Source organism: Cupressus sempervirens, chromosome 5 (assembly GCF_028749045.1).
Source record: "Cupressus sempervirens isolate cs-2001-9-10 chromosome 5, ASM2874904v1, whole genome shotgun sequence".
NCBI classification, from domain to species: Eukaryota; Viridiplantae; Streptophyta; class Pinopsida; order Cupressales; family Cupressaceae; genus Cupressus; species Cupressus sempervirens.
This window is the reverse complement of record NC_143122.1, coordinates 41,428,699-41,453,474: the sequence shown is the minus strand read 5'-3', so window position 1 is coordinate 41,453,474 and position 24,776 is coordinate 41,428,699.

Genomic DNA, 24,776 nt, shown 5'->3' with positions numbered 1-24,776 from the left:
TTTTATGGTTGGGAACACCTACATGGTTGTTCCAACGGTCATGTAGACCTTTATATATGTCATATGTGATCTCAGTTGAAAGGGGGAGATTAGAGTGTACAGTGGTTTGGAGAAAAAACAATAAAAACTTCAATTTTCTAAAAATTTACTGGTAATCACTCGGCTGTTACACTGGTACGGATCTGTACAGAATGTTTATGATTGCTAAGTGTATGAAATAGTTGTAGGGATGAGTTAGGAAACTTTTGGTTTTGGTTTGACTCAAAAAGGAGTTGGGGTTTAAAAGTTGTCTGCATTTTAGTAGAAGGTGGTCTAAAAGGCCTTGTTTCTTAGACCCTTCCACAAATGCATCCCTAACTTGCATTCCCACTAGTGGCACCCTCTGAAACTAAGGGATATGCAAGTTAGGAGACTAGGAAACATAATTCCAGAGGTTGGAGGCTTGGAGAGATGGGCAACTATTTTTCCAAGTCAGTCCTAGGTCAAGAAAGCCCATGTGCTTGACCGATTTTTGCAAGGTAATTGGTGACAGTCATGGTTGTAGGGAATTTTGACCAGCTTGAGTGCTGGAGTTGGATGCATTGGGTGTGTTGGAGATTTCCTTAAGTGTTTTGGGTCTTGGGAACCCACTTTGGCCATTCTTCCTTGAAGCCCTAGCCTAACTTGATCAACTAGGCCTAGGTACCAAGAAGCAATTTGGAGGGTGCTGGAGCAAGATCAGTCCAAAAGCTTTTGGATTCTTAGTAGGTGCCAAGAATGGTTTGGACCTATGGAGAAGTCCCTGTGCTGTTAAGGGATACTGGGAGAAAAGTGCAAAGAAGCTAATTGGAAGGCTACAAGGTTTGTAAGCCTAGAAGTGCAAAGGTGTGTTGAGAGTTTGGTGGAACCAAACAAATTGATGATTTTGGGTTGGAACAGTATGTCCATGATTGTCTCCATTTCTAGTGATAGTTGATGAGGCTTTTGAAGTTGGATTGCCTTGTTTGGCTTGGAGGTTGAGTAGACCTGGAGTGGGTAAGAGGACTTGTGAGAAGTCCTAGAATCCTAAGTTGGATTGTGACACCCATTTATTGGCTTGTGGAAGGTAGTTGCTATAGACTCTACATCAAAAGGGGATTGAATAAGATTTTAGATTGGGAGAGAATGAAGACCATGGTGAGAAATCAATTCTTTCCATCTGATTTAGCAATCCAAATAAAGATAAGAAGGAACAATTTGAAACAGAGGGATATGGATGTCATGTCCTATATTGAGCAATTCCATACCCTAAGTATTAGGGGAGGACTAGAAGATGAAGATGAGAAGGTGGCTAGATATGTTAATGGCCTCAAGTACAATATTCAAGATGAAATAGGATTGAATGTACCAAGGACACTTGGAAAATGTTTTCAATTGGCAATCCAGGTAGAGGAGAAGTTTAAAAGAAAGAATGAGAGGCAAGCAAATCAGAGAGGAGGTGGAACAATGAGAGGAAGAGGTGTAAGAAGTCAGTTTGATACTTCAAACAATCAAGACAAAGATAAAGGAAAAGAGATTACATCTGAGACAAGAGGAAGTTTTAGGGGGGTAAGATTTGGAAGTGGAAGAGGTAATAGTGTTTTCATAGGTAAATGCTTCACATGTGGAGGAGTAGGCAATCAATCCTACAAGTGCCTTGAGAAAGGTGTGGATTTCAGGAAGGAGAGAGGAGAGTCACCTTGACCCAAGGAGAAGAGGAAGAAAACAAGTACGATAATGCAGACCCTGAACTTGAAGGAGAATCTTTGATGGTGACAAGAGGACCACAAATGCATTAGCAAAAGGAGACCAGACCATCCATTTTCAGGACAAATTGGATGAGTCATGGTAAGATTTGTAAGATGATAATAGACTCTGGTTCCTTTAATAATTTAGTGTCTTATGAAATGGTAAATAAACTAGGATTGAAGAAGTATCCTATTGATAGACCATATAGGGCATCTTGGGTCAGTGATGCACAAAATATCATTGTAAGGGAGCTAGCAATAGTGGATTTCTCTATAGGAGAATATAAAGATCAAGTTATATGTGATGTCATTCTAATGACATGCTACCATGTAATCCTTGGAAGGCCTTGGAAAGCCTCAAGGAACACTATTCATTTTGGCTCATCAAATGTTTATATAGTACACAAAGATGGTGTGAATTTTAAGCTAAATCCTTTGACTGGTCATGATGAGGAAAGAGTTATTTGTTTTGGCAAGAAAGAGTTTGTGGACTTGAAGGAGTAGAGGGAGAGTAAACATATGACAGATCTGCCACTGAAGCCATCTCTTTTGGTTATGAAGGATGAGATTGTTCAAGACAAAACTTAGAATTATGCTTACAAGCAGAAAGTGACAACAAAAGGAGTGATGATAGGAATAGTATGGTGTCCTTTGGTGATGAGAGTGAACAAAGAAGTGAACATATCCATGGAGGATAAGAGACAGGGTCAGCATGACCTCAGACAACAAGTTATTTAGCCTTTGTCAAGGATAAAACATGACTGTTCACAATCAACAGGCAGTAAGGTTACCATGACTGCTAATAAGGATCCAATGCTTTTTGTTTCTAATGATTTGTATGCAGGTGTGCAGGGTAATACATTGCAAGTGCAAATTTGCAAACATCCCTCTAGAAGAATGGGAGGAAAAAAGATAGTACCCCTTAACTCTTGGGACAAGAGTTGTTTTGAAGGTGGGGTGTTTGGTGCAGGGGCACCTATTAAATCATCTAAGAGAGCCTTGGTACCAGATGAAGATAGAGGATCAAAGACATCATTGATTGTTAATTGGGATATATTAAAACCAATAATGGAATTATGTAATAAAAAATGTACTTTGAAAGACAATAGTCTTAAAATTTCTAGTAAGGACCTAAGGGCAACATGATGTAAAATGGCCAAAAGAGCCATATGGGGTAGTCTTAGGATAGTTTCATACTTAGTTGCATTTAATAAATCCATATGAGCAATTTTGAGTCAATGGAATAGTTTAGAAAGTTAGGGAATGCATAAAAACTATAGTTTGAAATTTGAATTTCAAATTCAAACGGTCATATTAGTTTTGGAGGGAAAGTAGTATTTTGGTATTTTTTTGATTAAATAAACCTTTGTAACCAACTTGGTCAGTTAGACAGGTGCATATAAGCCTTTATAAGTTGTATTGAACATATGCAAGACATGAATCATTATTCGTACGAAAAAAATCACAGAAATTGTATGGAACAACAATCATACTTTCCTCTACATCAATAAGAAAAATAAAAAATAAATGATACTTATACATACAATGGGGCTCTCTGTGCGAATGGAAATCCTTGATGATCTAGGACGTCAAATTTGTATAGGCTCATCGCCAGTAGCCACACCCTATATACAATAAAGAATGTAATTAAATGGGATTACCACAAACATTTTACAAGAATGCATCGATATTTAATCAAATAGAAAACATCTAATTACCTTTCCTTTGTCAGTGCATGCTGGCTCACCCCTCGCACTTTGTCCCCCCAGGGTAGGTGGTATCTGCAAGATAAAAGAAAGATTAGCAACCATATATGCTACAATATCAAATAGAAAAAAAAATGTAAACACAACATAATGTACCATAGATGTCTCAAGGCCAAATGAAATGGCCGAGAGTGTAGCATCGTCTATTTGTCTGAGCTCCTCCTCGGTCATCAACTAAACATGAATGAAGATCACATACATGTAAAAGTCAATATGGCTTAAAAATTAAAATTACTCTATTATAAAAATTAACTTTAAATCACATATGTCATAACAAAAAAATGTATACACATACCAACACCGAAGGAGTCCATGCCTCTGCATTCCCCTCCTCTCTCGCATCAGGGTCTGTAGCCTCTGCACATGAGTCTGGTGTATCCTCATCTAATACAAAATGATACTCAGAAAGATCACCTATGGGACCCAAGAAAATATTCTTGCATGTAATGCAAGTGTGAGGCAGACAAACATGGGATGAGCTAGCCGATGATGAACTGGCACCAACATCATCAACACGAGGAGGCAGGATTGACCTAGCTTGAGATATCATTAGGCTACTTAGCCTATGAATGGCTTTGATGGTCTAAGAGCTAGCCTCTGTCATAATATCTGGATGCTGCACTCGAGGAGGGGGGGAGATATCAGTTGGGGGGACAAAAGTGCCAAGTTTATTCTATTGGGAAGAGGGTCTATCTTGAGGAGCTCCTAGTCCTAAGCCCATTTTGGGCTTCATGCTCCAATAGTTCACTTTGAGTTTCAACACAAATTCTGCATATAATTTTCTAAGGAAATAAAATGGTATGTCTAAATTGCCATGTGGAGGGATATCAAAGACCATCCACCAATGATCCCAAAAATGTGCATGTATGGCATCATTTGTGCACCATTTAATTGATAGTTTGGTTTTTTCTTGGGTCAACTGGTATACCCGTTTTCAGGTTAGCAAAAAGTCTAGCCAAATCATCTTTGGTTATGTTGAGGGCTGCGACCTCATCATAATCCAAACCATCATCAAACATCTAGTGCATTTCATCACGCCAACAAAGAGTGGCATTTTGTTGGTTTGTAAGGGTTTCAATGTTATCCACTATGGTGTTTAACGTGGATAACATAGGAGCCAGTGCAGGTACATTATTATATGTTCTATGCAAACCTCTCAACTCTGTGAGATTTTCATTTATCAAATCCTTGATTCGAGGAGGGTTTTGAGGAGGTAGAGGATCATTTCGTAAATGGTTTTGTGGGGATACTAGATCATTTGGTGGTGGGTTATGAGGAACATTATTCCTTGCCTCAGTGTCATCATTCTAATTAGCCATTCCTATTGAATTGCAAAACATAATATATATTAAAAAAAAACTAAAATTTAACCATTTTTGTCAAAAAAACCCTAGATTCAACTAAAACAAAAAAAATCATCCTAAAATCTATTAAATTTAGGTTAAAAATGAGTTGGGGGAAAAAAAAAAAAACGTAAATATCTGATATCCGATGGATAATGGTAATATTGGCCCCAAATTTGCGTGAAATGAGGGCCCGCAGGTCTGTGATTTTATTTATCCTATGCATAGGTATTGGATATCCGATATTATATTGAATATCCAATATAACATCGGATATCTGATATGGCCGCAATAACATATAATGAATATAATATATATCATATAACATATAATATATAACATATAACATATAATATATATTACATTTTATATATTTTTATATTATATTTTATATATATTATATTAATTTACTATATATTATAATATAAAATATTATATTATATAATAATATTATTATTATATTATATTATTATAGTGTATTATATTATATTATTATAATTTATAATATATTATACTTTTTTATTATATATTATATTATAAGATATTACTTTTTATTATTATATTATATCTTATATATATATATTATATTACATTACTATATATTATAATATATTAAATATTATATTATATTATTATAGTATAATATATTATTATAATATAATTCATTATTATAATATAATACATTATAATATTATTATTATAGTATAATTTTATACGATTATAATATAATAATAATAATATTATTATATTATATGATAATAATTATTATAATAATAATATTAAATAATAATAATATTATATTAAATAATATTATTATTATTATTAATATTATTTAATATAATAATAATAATATTAAATAATAATAATATTATTATATTAAATAATAATAATATCATGTAGTAAATATTAATATTAAATAATATATCATATTAAATAATAATAATAATATTAAATAATATATCATACTATTATATTATAGTAATAATAATTATTATAATAATATTAAATAATAATAATAATAGCGGTATAATATTATTACTCTAATTATCAGATATCTGGTCACATGTCGGATATCCAATTTTAAATCAGATATCCGATAAGGCTTGGCCTTACCTTCCAGGTTTGGTTCTTGGATAGGTGAAAAAAAGTCAGGGCGGATTTGAAGTGCTTTTAGGCATCTTCAAACTCTTTTTTTTTCACATCGCCACTTTTTGGCACACCATGATCCTACACATACTCATGTTCTAGAAGAATTTCCCTCTTTTAGCAAAGTAAACTAGAAATTAGATAAGTCAGCTATTACTCAAATTAATGAGTACATTGAGAAAATGGGAGACAACTTTGACTCTCTAATGACTAGTTATTTTGAGGATTTCAAGAAATCCATGAAGCAAAGACTGAGGTTACCAGTTTCCCTAGTGGAGTAGCATATTATTGATATTTGTTTCTTAGTTGATAATTATTATACTTATATCCAAGTAGCAATTCCAAGGGCTAGATGGTTAAGACCTTTAGGATATGAGCTAAACATTGATGGAGCATTAGCAACAATCATAGCATTTCTTGCAAAGGAAATTGATAAGGAGGCACCACACTTTGGAACATATGATGTGGTGCAATCCAAAGTGGATATGGAGCTAAAGACTGCCTCCACTTTAAAGAAGAAAGATAAGCTCGTAAAGAAGCTTAAGGAAAAGCTTGGAGAAGGTACTGCAGGAGAAGCAGAAGGTGAAGGTGTTGAAGAAGAAGAAGATGATGAGGATGATGAAGAGGAACATCAACCTCTTGCATTGACACAAGGCTTAGGTGAGGATGAAGAAAAGGAAGGAGCCGAGGAAGAAGAAGCCAAGGAAGCACCAACTCAAGCTGAGCCCAAGAAGTGAAAAGAAAAATCTCAACCTACAACCTAGGCCAAAACAAAGAAGGCTGCAAAGAAAAGCCAATCCAAGCCAAAAATACTAGTGACAAGAGCTACTACAAGAGCTTCAACTCAAAAGGCTAAGGAACAAGACAAAAAAAAGAAGAAGGCTACTGAACAGACTGGTCCTATGTAGAAGAAACCAAGGAGAAAATATGTTGCACAACCAGAGTTATATGATGGGGAAATAACATAATTTGAAGATATCAGCCAATTCAGAGTGGTAATCCATGCTCCCAAGTCAAATATTGATAAAATATGTGATAATGTTAGGAAGAATGCAAATATTTCTGGATTGAAAAATGTTGATTTTAGCAAATTAAGTAGAGAAGATCAAAATAAAGTTCAAGAATCAGTATATGCCATGATGACATAATTCAAGAACACTCCTCTTAAATTAGAAAATATAATGCCCAAGGAATGATATGAAATTGATGAAAATAAGTGGCATTATTATTTAAAAATGGAACAAGAGATAAGAGAATCCACATTGGCACAAGTAATGCCAGAATTGAGTAAAGGGAAAATCACTGAGTTAAATAAGAAACATGGGAGAAAGTTTGTAGCAAAATATAGAGCCTTTAGCATCTTCTAGAATAAAGTTGAAGAAGTTATCAATAAATCAACAAGAATGTGGAAATTTGTATATGGCTTAACTACTATCAAAGATGGAGAAGAAGATCCCTTTGAGGGACAGAATGCTAAAAAGGATAAAGATGCAAATAAGGCTAAGGCCTGTAAGAATTAAGAAGAAAGAGAACAAGAAAAGGATGAAGGAGAAAAAGAGCGAGATAAAGAAATAGTGGAGGAGGAAACAAAAAAAGAGAATGAAATCGCAACAACTGAAGATGAGCAACAAACTGAACAAAATGTACAAGATACACAATTACCACCTCCTAGTCCTCCACATACAACACTTGTAGTTATAGTCATTGTAAATTATGTTCCTAACATGACTACTCAGAACATCAACCCCTTAACTATAGAGGATCTCAAGAAGATCCTTCACCAATCAACACTACAAGCACAACTATGCACAAATCCAGTATTGGTGAGTGTTGATGAGCAATGAAAAGCTATAGCAGAAATAAAAAGGGAGAAGGAAACCACACAAGAACAATCTCACAACCTCCCACTCCTACAATAGATCAACCTAAAGAGCAAGAGGTACAAGACAAAATTGCTAAGGTTGACTCTACAACAAAAATGACAACTATTGCTGAGGAACCTACAAAGGAATCAACAGGAAAAGATGTCCTTGCAACACAAACCCTAGGTACACCTCCTCAAATTATCATAATTAACCAAGGTAGCAAACAAGAGGAGAAAGAACTAGAGAAAACCCCTAAGGAGCAAGAGGCAACACAAACATTGATAAACGTGCCTACCTTAGGGACTCCCCAAAAATAGCCGAGCACTGATGTAATGCCATTGCAAATCTCTACACCAGGCTCAAGCTCAGCTAAGGTTACAAGGGTACTTCACTATGGAGACCCTACATTAGATGAAGAAATAGTCATACCAAGCTATGAATCAAAGACAATGAACCTGCAACACATATATGAAGTGCAAGAGGCACTAGAAAAGAGGAAAGGATAAGAGATACTTAGAAATGAGTATAAGAAGAAGCAAACACTGGTAGAAATAAAAGAAATATTTCTTGATGCATTCAGCTTGTAGACATCTGATGAAACAAAGTCTATATTGTAACAACTAATAGATATTGTAGAATAGGTGACTAATGAAGACCAAGAAACCAATGTGAAACTCATGGAATGGTTTGAGAAGAAATTTCAAGGAAAATTAAATGAAAAGATATCAAGTGAAATAGCACTATCATAGGTTGAAATTGCAAAGAAAATTGACAAAGTGAAAAAGGTACTTGAGAATGTATTCTCATTGAAAAAAAAGTTGTGTATTTTCTCATACTTCACACAAGAGACAAGCCAAAGAATAATGAGCTTGGAGAGAAATCTAAATATTTCTAGCACTCAACTCCCAAAAGATCTAGCTTAGAGTGAGAAGTATTTTTCTCAAACGCTTTACACACAAAAAGAACTAGATATGTTGATAGCGAAGGAGGCCAACATCAAGGCCAAACTAATGTAGACACAATCTTCCATAACCTCACACTTGGAAGTAATCCATAAAGAACAAGCATATGTAAAGAATGTTCTCAAGAAAGATCTTAATGTTTCTACTTTGGAAGGACTTGTTCATCTTGTAGCAGAGACAGCTATCCAACATAAATCATTGGAAATTGCTTTGGATAATTGGGGTGCATCTCTCAAGATGGTTATGGAGGTCAATAAAACATTTTTGGAAAAATATGGTCTTAATCCTTAGAACCCTTTGACATAAGTATCAAAAAAGGGGAGATATAGTAAAGGGAGAGAAATAATTAAGAGGAAGATATAATGTTTTGGGGGGAATTGTAAATAAGAATGGAAGGCAACACAGATACAGAGTATAGGACACAAAGATACATTAGCTTAGGGGGAGCACTAGAATGAAATGGCACAACAACTCAGGGGAAGTTGCAAAACTTTTGAGGTGTGTGTGTATATATATAGATAGATAGATAGATAGATAGATAGTTTTCACAAAATTTTGAGATGTTTTGAAGTTTTGTATATATGCTAAACTGTATGCATATTTTACTCGAGGATATTAGTCTTTGATAAACTGCTAAGTGTTTTAGACACTCATGTCAAAGGGGGAGATTGTTGAATCTAAGACTAGATTTTGACTATTTCATGTCAAAACACTTAAGATGTTTACTAAGTTCATGCTGAGCTAGTAACACATGCCAAGTAAAATATGTATAGATGTCGAGTAAAAAGTTGATGCTAAGTAAGTTCAAGTACCAAGCCAAATAGAACTACAATAGGTGCTGAGTGAACTTTTTGTGCCGAGAAATCTTCAGGTGCTGAGTGAAGATCAAGTGCTGAGAAAAGTATAGGTGCTGAGTCACTATAGAATCTAAGTGGAACATAATTTCTATAGGTTCCAAGTGAGCCAATTTTTTCTATATGAGTCGAGCATCAGAGGTAATAAGTGTCGAGTAACATAGATTAGACATAGTTAGTTGTAATTGCACAAACACTTATGTAAACCATTTTTTGAGCTGACATAGAAGAATCTCAAAGGATATTAAAGATAAGAATGAATCTTTTATATTTCCTATGCAATCAACATGCAACCAATAAGAAAAATGGAGAAGGCATGTAACCAATAAGAAAAGTGCATGAATTGAGCGGGAAATAAAGATTTAATATGGATCGTAGATTCACACCTATCCCCAAGTCTTTGAAATCCTTAAAAGGAGGATGAAACACCATTATATGCATGGATGAGAGTAGTGTATGGGAAAACTATAGAGAAATTTAGAGGGAAGTGTGAAAAGACTTAGAAGTACAGAGCAACATTGCAGTATTCAATTGATCAAGAACAAAAACTAGAACTTTGAAGAGTGACATATCAGATCAATCAAGGATCAAATCAATCAGAGCAGATAAAGGATCTGGGATCAGCAATTGGAGATTGTAGAGCTATCAGGTCAAAGACTTTCTAATACTCTCTAGCAATTGTATTAGATAATGTAAATCCTATGGACTAAGCTTGGCTTAGCAGCCACTTGTTAATCCTTTAACGGGGTGGCATTCCAAGTCAATGTATAGAAGCCCTCTAACTAGGCCTACTTTTAGCTAGGTAGTGAAATCCTTTAACCATGCCAATTTTTATAGAGTTTAAAGTCTTTAATAGGATAGGCCTTTCATAGGGAAAACCATTGGAAGTGGTCAAACATTGTAACCTTGAACAATTACACATTGTTGCGGTGATATTTTTTGGGTGTCATCTGTTGGGTGATGCAACACGCTCCCCTACCCACAGGTGGTTAATTATGTGGTGTTCCATGTTCACTAACAATCATGGCTTTTGGTGCAACAACAAATGGGCCCTACAATTGGTATCAGAGCTTGGTTTTGGCCTGGTCATGGGTTCAAATCTCCCCGATGCCATCCCAACCCGCGTAAGCACCTGGTATGCGCGTCGAGGGGGAGATTTTTGGGTGATGCGACGTGCTTCCCTGCCCACAGGTGGTTAATTATGTGGTGTTCCATGTTCACTAACAGTCATGGCTTTTGGTGCAACGGAAAATGGGCCCTACATCATCCCCACCCCAGTTTTACCTTCTCATTTTGGAGGGTTTTTGGGTTACCAAATTTGTGTGTTGTCTATTTTCATGCATGTCTTTACTTTCAACTTCAATAGATAGATTGAATGCATGTGAAGGGTTATAGTAAAAAGAATTTAAAAAGGGTTAAAGTTAGCTACTTCTAATTCACCCCCCCTCCCCTCCCCCCATCTCAGAAGTAAATCTTCCACTTGTTAATTCCAACATTTTATGATTTGTAAGTTACTTAAGATATAGATCCTATTATAAAATTAAATCTTATTTTTATTTATTTAATAGAATGAATATTTTAAAGACGTCAGATTTTATGTTACAATAATTTAATTTTTCATCTTCAAAATAAGAAAGTCCTCCCATGATTCATCAAAGCTAGATCCTGAGTTTTCATGACTCTTGATTGTACATGTAGTTGAGAGATCATCTTTAATATGAATATTTACTAAACATTGTTGAAATAGAAAGACACAAGTGTAAAATACAAAACCATCTCAAGGAAAATACATAGGTGCTATTAGTGGAACCAAAAATTTTGTGTCAGTGGTTAGTCCTAGGACTGCTTCAAATTTTTCAAATAAGAAAAGGAATTTTTCTCAATTTTAGCTAATGGTAAAAGCACATAAGCAGTTTTGTGCTTCTCACAAAATTTCATATCTAAAAATGGGTAGATTAGTGGGGAAGATGGAAAGAAAGGGAACAAAAATACAATTATGAAACATCTAACATTATTTTTAGAAAAGGATTCAAAAAACAAAACAAAACCTTATTTTGAATTATTTGATCCTCTTTATTCATTCAAATTCAAATTCTATTGTTGATATAATATAGATGAAATCAAATAAAATGTTGGCTGTTTTTGGAAAAATAGAGATGGGAGAACACATAATATAGTACACCTCTCTAGGTACATCTCACATATTGTGTGATCTATGTCTCCAAGATTTAATTTTGAAAGGCATTAGTACCCAATGAAAATTCTTTTCTTTTTTCTAAATAATAGGGTATATATATATATATATATACATACATACATACATACATACATACATTTATATATATTTGGCAAGAAGTGCTAGACACTATCAAGCAATGTGGATATCCAAATTTGACAACACAAAATTACAAGGTGGAATCCTTAGCTTGAATATATATATATATATATATGTATGTATGTATGTATATGGCAAAAAGTGCTAGACACTATCAAGCAAGGTGGACATCCGAATTTGACAACACACAATTACAAGGTGGAACCCTTAGCTTGAAGTTATCCATTTGATGCATGACTTAATTATTGAATATTTCTTTTCAAGTAGGTCAATCAAGTATCTCAGTCAAGAATTCAAGACATCATATCTACATGATGGAATTGCAAATGGATTATGGAGATGACTAGGTGTATATTTTCCCTTAGGAATTTAGTATTACTTTCTTGTTACTTTTTATATGCATACATTGTTTATTGATATTTATACCATTAAATGCATTCATATACATATTAATTTCATGAAAATATTATTTTTTCACTCTTTATGGTTATTTCTAGGAATTGTACATTTTCATTACTATCTTCTTTGTATTATGGACACATAGTCTAGATATAGGAGAGCTATCACATTTTTTGTAACTAACCTTATGACTATTAATGGAGATGGAAATCACCAAAATAGGGAGATGAATAATGAAAATACATGTATATCTACCAACACACACACATAAAAAGTTTTAGATCTTTTGGTTTCATAACACATATTCATGTATAGATGTAAAGACCCATAGGGAAGATTGTCCTAGATCAACTTTTTCTTTAAAAAAAATCTTGACGGTATTAGGTATATGGTAAACACATTCATACACATTGTAACTGTATTTTTATTTTTTTGTTAATTTGGCTAATGTGATGTATTATATTTTTCATTTATGGAAACATATAGCCTATTTTGAGATGGAAAAGTATAAGAATATGTTTGTAGTGTATAAACTTAGAAAATTGTGTAAGTATATTTAAGGTAAAAAATTAAGAGTCAAATATTTTGGTTTGGCATTCCTTACTAAAGACACTTGTGTTGGAATAATTGATTAATTGTGTATTTTTTTTGATGTTACACAAAATGTCATATCATTACTAGTCAGTGTATTTCAAGCTCACTCAAGCATTGAAGATAATTTTCTATGTCTACCGAGTGTTCCAAAGTTTTCCTAGTTGAGAAGACAGTTTCTACCGAGTTCACCTGGGTGCCAAAAGGAAAGTATGTGGAAGATGAGTGTTAACTAAGCTCACTCAATAGCCAAATGAACTTAGCAAGTATGCAATTTTAACCGAGTTCACTTGGTTAACACATGAAAATCACTATGAGTTAGTATCTACTAAGCAGGGTCAGCTAACAAAGGATTTTCTTGTTTTGACATATTGAGTTCAATTGATTTATCTATTGGTTCTGACCAATTGAGAAGATGAATATTAATTATTATAAGTTTTATTTGAGTTGACTTAACAATATGAAAGATATAAATGAAAGGTCAAGTTGAGGATTAGAAAGTGTGTGAATCAATGGAAATTTTTTGAAGATCTAATGATGTTGAAAGGAAGAAAATTAGAAGGATAAAGTAGTTTATCCTTCTGAAGCTAAATAGATATATTCGATCAATAAGGATTGATTACAAAACCAAAAATTGAGATCTATAATCAGCAATTTCGTTGCATCCAAATCAAGTCATGTCATTCTTACTCTCTAACCATTGTAGTAGTGATCAAATTCTCTTAACAGAGTTGGCTTCATAGATATTTGTAAATCCTTTAACATGGTGGTATTTCTATTTAAGTTTCTAAAGACCTCTAACAAGGCCACTCCTAATAGGGTGATTAAATCCTCTAATAGAGTCACACCTAATAGTGTGTTTTGTAACCTTTAATAGGGTTGACTCCTAACAAGTCTCAATTCAGAAGAGTGAAAATTAGTAACTAGTTGCAATTGGTGGTTTTTCCCAAATTGGGTTTCCACATTAAATCTTGATGTCAAATGTGTTCATGCTATTTGTTTTATATGTTTTCAAATAAGTTATAGTAATAAGTAATCATATATAACATCTTAAGACTATCATATTAAGTGTTTCTCAAACATTTTCATTATTTATCGAGTTACAACATTTTCCATGTGTTTACTAAGCATCAATAGACTTAAGTTTTTCAAGATTTTATTTGTACTAACATCTAAGGGATCTGGGATTTATTTTAGTGGTAATTGATTCACCCCTCCCCTCTCAGTTACCTCTCTTATATTTTCAACAATTGCTATCAGAGATTTTGGTGCTTGCAGAGAAGATTTCAAGGACTTAAGCTAAAGAGTAGAATATCTTATAGAAGAGATATTCCCAAGTTGAACCAAGATAGCTTCACACAATGGAAAGGACTTATGTGATTACATCTAGCAACTATCAGTGATTCAGATTGTAAGCATCTTGATATCGAATGCAAGATTCATATTGGAAGATTATTAGTTGAAGACATTGCTGAAAAGAAGAATCATAACATCATGATGATTGATATTGCATCTACTCTTAGTTATGCTAAATTTTATGAAGTAAAAGACTACAAATCAGCTCATGCAATGTGGATCAAACTGAAAGATATCTATGGAGGAGATGATAATTTAAGAAGACCCAAAGAAAAAAGTCTCAGAGGACAATTTGATCAGATAAAAATGAGAGAAGATGAAAACATTGCAAAATATGTGAAAATAATCGAAGCAAGCACAATCAAAGCATCTAGAGGACACATTGATGACAAAATAGTTGTAAGAAAGGTAATCAAAACCCTTCTTCCTATCTATGCAATTAGAGTGTTTGTTATTCAAGAAATGAGATGTGATCCAAATAGCAATATAACTATGGATGCTCTAGTTAGAAGATTGATAGCTTTTAAGTTGGATAACTATGATAACTATGTTCCTAGTTCCAAAGGTATTGAGTCTACATTTGAAGCCAAACTTTCACTCAAGAAAAAGAGTAAGAAATCAAAGACCAATCAATCAAGAAGTGAAGGAGAAATAGAGGAAAGTTCTAACAATGATCTTGAAGTTGTTGAAGCCTTACTTACAATGAAATATTCCAAAGGCAAAGGAAAGTACAAAGGCAAGATTCATCTAATCTATTTTTCTTGTGAAAAAATTGATCACACTACTTTTAGGTGCCCAAATAGAGAAAAAAAGATGAAAAAAAAAGAAGAAAGTACAAAGGCAAGAAGGAATTCAAGAACTACAAGCACAAAGCTAAGAAATCTTGTTTTATGGTTAAAGATTCTGATATGTAAAAGATGAATTTGATGATGGAGGAGATGAGATGGTACTTATCTCTCATGTTAGCAAAAATGATACATGGATTATTGATAGTGGTTGCTCACATCATATGAGTGGAGATAAAACTAAGTTTGAGCACACGAAATATTATGATGGTGGTAGTGTAAGATTTGGAAATAGTGAACCTTGTTACATAAAAGGAAAATGATGTATTTCTTTGACCAAAGAACTTATATGTGATAATGCTTATTGGGTTGAAGGACTAAAGCATAATCTACTAAGTGTGGCACAGCTAAATAACATTTTGATTCATGGTAGAATTTATGAATGGGAAGGCCAAACTGCTAGATGGAAAAAGAAATCTAGTTGGATCTAACAAACAAGCAAAATGTAATCTATTTTATTTTGATCTCAGTCAAAGTTCATGTTTTATTGCTCAAGTAGAAGAAAGCTAGTTATGGCACAAAAGATTATGTCATGCAAACTTTGATACTCTAGTTAAGATAAACAAACATAAAAGAGTAAGAGGTATTCCTAGCTTGAAGAAACATGATATGGGTCTATGCAAGAATTGCAAAATTGGTAAATGGAAAAGACTAGTTTGACACGAAAGAACTATCATTCAAAAGAAGTCTTAGAGCTTGTGCATACATAATTATGTGGACCTATTGGAATAGAAAGTTATAGTGGAGATAAGTTTTTCATTCATTTTGTTGATGATTATTCTAGAATGATGACTATAATGTATCTAAATGAAAAATCAAAAGCTTTCCAAAAATTCAAGTGGTATCTAACAAAAGTAGAAAAAGAAACTAGAAAGAAGTTGAAATGTTTGAGATTAGATAGAGGTGGTGAATTCATCTCTAATGAATTCTACACTGAAAAAGGAATTAAAAGACAAGTATCAGCCCTTGGTACACCGCAATAGAATCGTATAGCTGAAAGAAGGAATAGATCCATTATGGATTGTGCAAGAACACTGATGATAGAAGATAATGTTGCCATCAAATACTAGAAGGAAGAAATTAGCATTGTAATTCATACCTTGACTAGAGTACAACTAAAGAAAGACTCAAATCCAACCCCTTATGAACTATGCTATGGGTACAAACCTAATTTAAGTTACTTGAAAATATTTGGTAGCAAATGTAATATCTACAAAGAATCTAGAAAAGGAAAATTTGATGTCAAAGGTGATTAAGGCATATTCCTATAGAAGTAAAACATACAAGTGTTTGAATATTTCTACTCGTAAAATCATCAAAAGTGCACATGTGAGAATTGATGGGTTTGCTTAAAAGAGTGAAGAAGAAAGCAATAAAGAGCTAGAGGATTATAGAAGATTTGTTTACTCTAAACCTGATATCCTACCAAATCTATCTGTAAGAAAGGAGACTTCACCTCCCAAGTCCCCAAAATCTCCAATAGCTTCTAAGTTGTAGACAATGCAACCTAAGTCATACTTCTAAAGGACCTGAGTCACAATTAGAGGCTACTAAGCTAGAGAAAAATTATTTTGATGGATTCAAGTCATAGACAATGTGACCCAAGCTCACTATAGAATTTCATGATGAAATTAGTGAAACACACTCCAAATCCAAAGAACCTATGTTAGCAAGATATGTCAAAAGGCATCATGTACCTAATTAGATCATTAGACACAAATTAGATGGAACAATGACAAGAAACAAATTGAAAGGTACATGTTTACTTGCTGAATTTGATCCTAGAAATGTTAAAGATGCTTTGGAAAATGAAAGGTGGATTGAAGCAATGAATGAAGAAATAGAACAAATAGAAAAGAACAAAACTTCGACTCTTGTTCTAAGATCCAAGGATAAAAATGTAATTGGCACAAAGTGGATATTCAAAAATAAGCCAAATGAAGATGGAGAAGTATCTAGAAACAAAGCAAGGTTTGTATGTAAAGGCTATTCTCAAGAAGATGGTATTGATTATGGTGAAAATTTTCCTCATGTTGCAAGATTGGAAGGTGTTAGAACTTTACAAGCATATGTAGCTCATAGAGGATTCAAAGTTTATCAAATGGACATAAAATCCTCATTCTTGAACGAAATTCTCAATGAGGAAGTCTACATTGAATAACTAGAAGGTTTTGTAGATCCTAGCAAAAAGGAAATGGTTTACAAATTACACAAGGCATTATATGGTCTTAAGCAAGCTCTTAGAGCTTGGTATGAAAGACTTCATAACTACTTGGTACAAATTGGTTTTCAAAAAAAAGGTGATAATAGTAGTATGTACATCGAAGAAGGACTAGATAAAAAGATTGTGTTGGAAAAAATATTTGTGGATGAAACTTTATTCATAGGAAATGATGACTTATGCAAGAAATTTTGAGAAGAAATGAGTAAAGAATTTGAGATGTCTATGTTTGGTGAGATAAAATTTGTTGTTGGATTGCAAATTTAGCAAAAGAAAGTTGGTATCTACATTACTCAATATATATATATATATATATATATCAAGGAAATATTAAAGAAATTTGGAATGAAATAATCAAGACCAATTAGAACTCCTATGTGAATGAATGAAAGTTTTTTGTAGATCTAATGATGCTGAAAGGAAGAAAATTAGAAGGATAAAGCAATTTATGCTTCTAAAATTGAAAAGATATATTCGGTCAAGAAGGATCAAATATACAAGCTAGAATTGAGATCTATAATCAATAATTTAGTTGCATCTAAATAAAATCATGTCATTGTTACTCTCTAACCATTGTAGCAGTGATCAAAATCTCTTAATAGAGTTGGCTTAACAGCTATTTGTAAATCCTCTAACAAGGTGGTATTTCTATTTAAGTGTCTAATGACCTCTAACAAGGCCACTCCTAATAGGGTGATTAAATCCTCTAATAGGGTCACACCTAACAGTGTATTTTGTAACCTTTAACAGGGTTGGATCCTAACAAGGCTTATTTTAGAAGAGTGAAAATTAGTAACTAGTTGCAATTGGTGGTTTTCCCAAATTGGGTTTCCATGTTAAATCTTGGTGTCAAATCTGTTCATGTTATTTCTTTTATACGTTTGCAACTAAGTTATAGTAATAAATAATTACAGATAACATCTTAAGACTTTCATGTTAAGTGTTTTTCGAGTATTTTTAGTATTTACCAAGTTACAATATTTTTTGTGTGTTTACTGAGCATCAATAGAGCTTAGTTTTTCAAGAGTTTATTTTGTATTGACATCTAAGGGATCTGGGATTTATTTTAGTGGTAACTAATTCATCCCTCCCCTCTCAGTTACTCCTCTTATATTTCCAACAACTTGAGGTTATGTTCTCTTATAGTAAGGTAATATTGGTAGTGTATAGTGCATGTGTGATTGTGTTAAATAGTGTGGCAAGTACCATGTGAGTTATAAGGATTTAACAAGGATGGACTGACTAGACAAAACAAACTAAAAAGTTGAATCATGACATTTTGGTTAAGAAATAGTTTTCATTCTCCAAAATAATTATTTAACTATTTTGGGATGACATCTTAGATTTTAACCCATATGTGGAAAAATATTATTTAAAGGTTTAGCAAATTATCAAGAAGTAATGATGACAAGACTAAATTTTTTGATATAAAGGTATAATATTTTGTTAACAAAAGTGTTGAATTGTATTGTATTTATATAATATTTATATGTGTATTTATGCAATTTGTATACAAGAAAATTTGATTCTTGAATAGAGCACAATAGTTATGTGTATGTAGTTTTGAAGAGGGAACTACAAAGGTGGATTAGACATTGAAGATATCAACACTCTAAAAAGCTTTTTTCATCTATCTCTACTGATAGTATTATACAATTGTATATACATGTTTGAAAAGTGGACTCCTCTTGCACTCATTTTTAATGTAACAACAACTTGTAATAGGGTTGAGACCTCTAACAAGGACACATATACTATATAGCTGCAGTAAAATCCTAACAAGGTTAATATCTTTCATAAGATAATGATGATTAGTGGATAATTTTATGGATACCATCCCCATTGGGGTTTTCCCTTGGCTAGGGATCCCCTATTTAAAAACTAATGGTGTTATGAGTTGCATTAAAATTTTCTTATGTTTACTTTTTAGTTTGATAATATATGGAACTTTAAAGATTGTTAATAATATTCATAGTTGGAAAATTTTGTGAGGAACATTGTGTTAGTGTAGTTTTTTATTTTTTCTATTTTGCTAGGTTTTTCCTACACTTTTAATAATCTCGCTTAGGTTAATAAAGCATATTTTATTAGGTGAATGGTTGTGAGGTGTCACCTTCCTACATGTGAGCATCCATTAGCTATCTTGGGAAGATACTTTGCTATCTTTAGTCCGATAGATGGTTGCTCCTCATTGGTTGGTGTTGCCACCTCCTCCCTCTTCTTAGCCTATATAAGCATGCTACCTGGCTTGTATTTGGATCTCTTGTTTTTGCATCCTCTTAATGCTATTTTGCTTCCAGCATTTGCATTACTCTCTTGGAGACTAACTCTATGATGCTATTTTGATTTTGTATCATTTGCATTCATAGTTTAGATATTTACTCTTTGCACTAGTTTTCTGGGTTATTAATCTTTTCAGATTCTAACATGGTATCAGAGCCAGCTTGCTGCTTGCTGTTCGTGGTTTGTTGAAGCGTTTCAGAAGCTGCATTTTTCGGAGCAGTGGGAGGCTGTACGGACAACTTTTTTAATTTTTTTTTGGAGCACTTTGGACTCAAACGGAAGATTCCATTGAATTCGAAAGGTCATTTGCAGTCAAAATCCATATAAAATTTGTCCATTTTGGACACCGTTGGTCTAGGAGGCAAATTTTTTTGTCCAACAGGGCCGTACGGCCCCCTGCACGCAGTACGAGGCATCAAAATAAAAAAATTGCAAAAAAAAATCCTTTTTTGTTTGTTTTAGCAGCCGGCAGTTATTTAACCACAGCGGAGCCACTAGCGGTCACCGCTGACAGCAACCGCTAGCGGTTACTGCTGGCGGTCCGCCAGCGGCCCGCAGTGGCTCCGCCGACGGCCACCGCCGCTGCTCTGCCTCATGGCGGACCTCCAACCTCCCGTCGCCCAGTCGCCGCTCCACTGGCGGTGGAGGGATTTTTTTTAAGATTTTTGTTTTTTTATTATTTTTTTTATTAAAAAAATATTTTTTTGCATTTTCAGAGGCCCTGGAGGTTTTTTTTCCGTAACTTGAGCATACAGATGTATTTTTTCAATCCAAAAAATGCGCCGGAAAGCAGGTTCTGAGATGGAGATGCTGGTATAGGTGTTTTTGGGTTTTGATGTAGTTTGATTGCCTATTTTGGCAGTCAAAGCTGGATGTTCTATTTTGCACTCCGGGAGGCGTATCTTGAGCTTTCGATCTCCGATTTTGGACTTCTTTATATCGCTGGAAAGCTCTTTCTATGCTCTTTCCAGTGATGCTAGTTGTTGTTCCAGATTCTATTCTAGGTACATCCTATTTAGTCTTTTGCATTTTAGCATTTTGGTGGATATCCTGTTTGTTTCAGGTCCGGGGATCGATTTTGTTGCTTCAGTTGCTTCGTTTTGGGCTCTACCTTCTATTGTTTCAGCCTTATGTCTTTTTTGATAATTGTTGATATTCATTGTAAGCATTTTTATGCAACGCACTGAGATAAAGTGCCACTCTTGCGTTTCAGGATCTTTTTCATCATTGTGATTCGTTGTACTCGCACTATTATATAAAGTGCCATGGGGGGGATAGTTGTTTGCTGCTTATAGGCCCTCTTTCTCTAATTCCTCATGCAGTGTCGATGACATGTGCCTTTATTTGTGTTTGTACCTCACTCTCAATGTGTTTGGCTCCTGTGTTGTAGGAGATTTTTGGCCCATCTTTTCAGCTGCTTGTCACCTCACCTGCCTTAAGGGGAGGTTATATTGCTGTTCTATGCTTCTTTGGTTGATGGTTCGTGCCTTCTATTTCCATGGAGGTTCCTTTGGTTGATGGTTCATGCCTTCTATTTCCATGGAGGTTCTACAGATCAGCATTTTGACAGAGTTTTGCGGTTCTTCATGCTTCAATGATTCTCTTCTGATCTCTTTGTTCCTTCTTCTGGAACATTCTTTGCTATCTCTTTTTGGAGTAGGGTTTTTCCCATGTGGTTTTTTCTATTTCTCCTCTTTATAGAGATTTTGTTGTGATTGGGTACCTGATTTGGCCTTGTTGCCGAGACCCAATTCTCTTTCATAGCTGTGCTAGGTTAGCTTCCTCCCAAGGTTCGCTTAAGGGGGGGTGTTAGAGTAATTATTTGTTCTAACTTATTAATTAAATCACTTTGATTTAATTAATTAAGTTGCCTATTACTCTAGTTTTCTTAAGCTATCTTGTAGGTGCATATAATTAATATTTTATTAATTATATTGTGCAACCCTAGCTTTCTTAGGCTTTAGTTTCCCTTTTCGGGTTTCGTGATTCCTTTATAAGGATTCACCTCTTTGTATTTTATTAATTCACTTATTGGATTATATGTGAGATTGCTCTTTGCATGTCCATAAGATGGATCTAGCTTTTTGGCCTCCTTGATTTTTCCTTGCCTCTGTTCTTTGCTTCATCCATGTGACAGGTTTATGCATGCAAGTGTTCTTGGGAGATTAGTTTTTCGCCTAATCTAACACATTGATTCACTCAGCTCCTACTACCCCTCTTACTATTCCCTCTTTCTAATAACTAGTATCAAAGCATAACTACTCATGGAAGGTCTAGCATCTAGAGTAAGATCAATATGAATTTGGAACAATAGGAAAAGAATCTTGAGAATTTTCTTGATGAGCTTGATAGAGTTATAGAAGAAAAGAATGAACTAAAGATCAAACTTAAAGATGCATATGATTTCATATCTAAATTAGAAGAGAACATTGAATTAACTAGAATGAAAAAGAAAGAGTCTCATGATCAAATCAAGGATTGTAAAGTAGTTTCAAGGCTTAAGGAGAATGAAATTTTAATACATGAGCTTGAAATTACCAACTTGAAGATGCATATGATAGAATATGAGAGTGAAATTCAATTAGATTTGAGAACTGACAATATAGATATGAAATCAATACTTAGTAATGTGGCATCTAAAATATAGACTGCAAATTTAGAGTATATATAACTTTAGAAGTATAACATTCCTATTAAAGGAGAACTTACACAAAAAAAAAGAAACATCTTAAGAAGTTATATTGAAGTACTAAAAAGTGGGATGAACATATTATGGCATAAAGACTCATTGGGAAACAAACTAAGATTGGATATATTGAAGGAGAATCATCTAAAGGATCTAATGTTACTTGGGAGAAAGATTTTGTGAATTAAAAACCTAATCATCAAAAAGGTCTGAAAATTGAAGCATCTAATCAACTTGAAAAATCTAAAGATGTAAAGAAGCAATTTATTAGATGATGCTTTGTGATAGACATTGAGAAATGCATCTTATTTTGGTTTAAAAATTATCCCAAAGACATCTTTTTTAATGTTAAATATGTTCAATTTGTAATATTGGTATATATATTTACTTAGGTTAATAATACTTTTGTTAATTTTAAACATATGAATTAATTGTACTATTTGAATAATATAATGCATATTTTATTTGATATATTATTTTGGAAATCTTACACATTTGGGTTATTACTATTAATATTCTATGCTTTTATCATTTATGACTAATGATAGATTTGTGAACAATGCCTTTAAAAAATAGAACTTGATGAAATCTTGAAATATTGAGTTAACTAATGGGTTTTTATTTACATGGAGTGATATGTTGGTAGTGTACCAAAATCCCTCATAGGGTTTACAACATGGCTTAACTACCTCCTGAAGTTCTATAAGACTATTGGTTGTATCGAGCATTAATAGATCAATATTTTGATGCAAAAAAAACCTTGGTCTTTCTAACAATTGGTATCAAAGTTTGGTCATAGATTTGAATCCTATAGGCCACAATGAGTTATGTTGGGAAGGGGATTGTTGCTAGTGAGAAAGCATTCCTCAAATAGTTTTGCAACATGCCTTAACACCTCCTATGCATCTATAAGACTATTGGTTATATCGGGCATTAATAGGTCAATCTTTTCATGCAATAGAAACCTTGGCATTTCTAACATCATCACCTCGACCAAATGAAGGAAAACTAAAGACTTTTCGGTGTATCAATGAGTCATCTAGATGCACCAATATTTTTTTGCAAATAGTTGTTGACACATCTCTTCCACACATTCCATACTTTTCTAATATAATTCCTAAACTTGCAGATCTATTTTTTTTAGTCATTTGTTCCCGATTAGTGAGATCTATAGTTCTTGAATTCAAATAATGAAGAGTCTATATAAATATCCTATTGTTACTCCTTCTTTTAGATAGGATTTGTTCTTTCATGGTAGGAACTATATGATTAGTAGTTCAATTTTTAGGAAATCAGTTTAGTTTTTTTATATGATTTAAAAATTAGAACTTGTTATTTTCCTAACTTCACTTTGAAGACTAGATAATATTAGATGCTAGTATATTTACATTCCTATGTTATGTAATCTATATTTGGAATAAATTTGAAACATTTACTTTATCAAGAAAGGTAATTTTGATGACTTTTATTTATGAAGTTACTCCTTTTCTGATAAAAATTTATAGAAATTATTCACATATTTGTAAATTTTAAATGAGTTAAACTAAAAATCTTCATTCTTCATACTGTATCTAAAGTTAGGCCAATAGTCTTTACTTGTGTTAATAATGAATCTACAAATTAAAGGATGATTTCTTTGGTTAAGAACATAAGTAGTGAAGATTTAGATTAGTATTTTAAATTTTGCAAGATTTAGATAAATTTATTAAATACAAAACTAATTTTGGAATGTTTAAATTATGAATTGTGATTTATTTAATTGATTCATGATCATCTTAAACTAGAATATTATACAGTAAACTTGAATTATTAAAACTAAAGTGAGAGTATTCACAATCCATTCAAGGTTCTTTAATTTGTAGGTTAAGCTAATTTTGCTAGAGTAAGTGATCATTAGGAGAGTTCTAGATAGCATCAAATACCACAAGAATTATAAGTTAGTCACTATTTTATGATAGAAATGTTTAGAATAAATGAGAGGTAGGGTGAATCAGTTACTCAAGCTCTATATGTACCACTTGAATAATTAAATGTTAATCACTTCAATAGGCTACTTATCCTGTTGTTGTTCAATCACTACTTTCAAACTATCATAAGCATAACTTGCATTTTATCATGAAAACATTATCAAATGTAAAAATTCATAAAATATTCATCATATTTTGAAATTAGGATTTTACATGGAAATCAAATTTGGGAAAACCACCAGCAACATGTCACTCTTTTTCACTCTTTAAATGTGAGCTTTGTTAGGAGCCAACGCTATTAAAGATTATAATATGCACTATTAAATGTGACCTAGTTAGAGTATTTAATCACCCTATTAGGAGTGGTGTTGTAAGAGGATTTTGATCATTCTATTTAGAATGTCACCTAGTT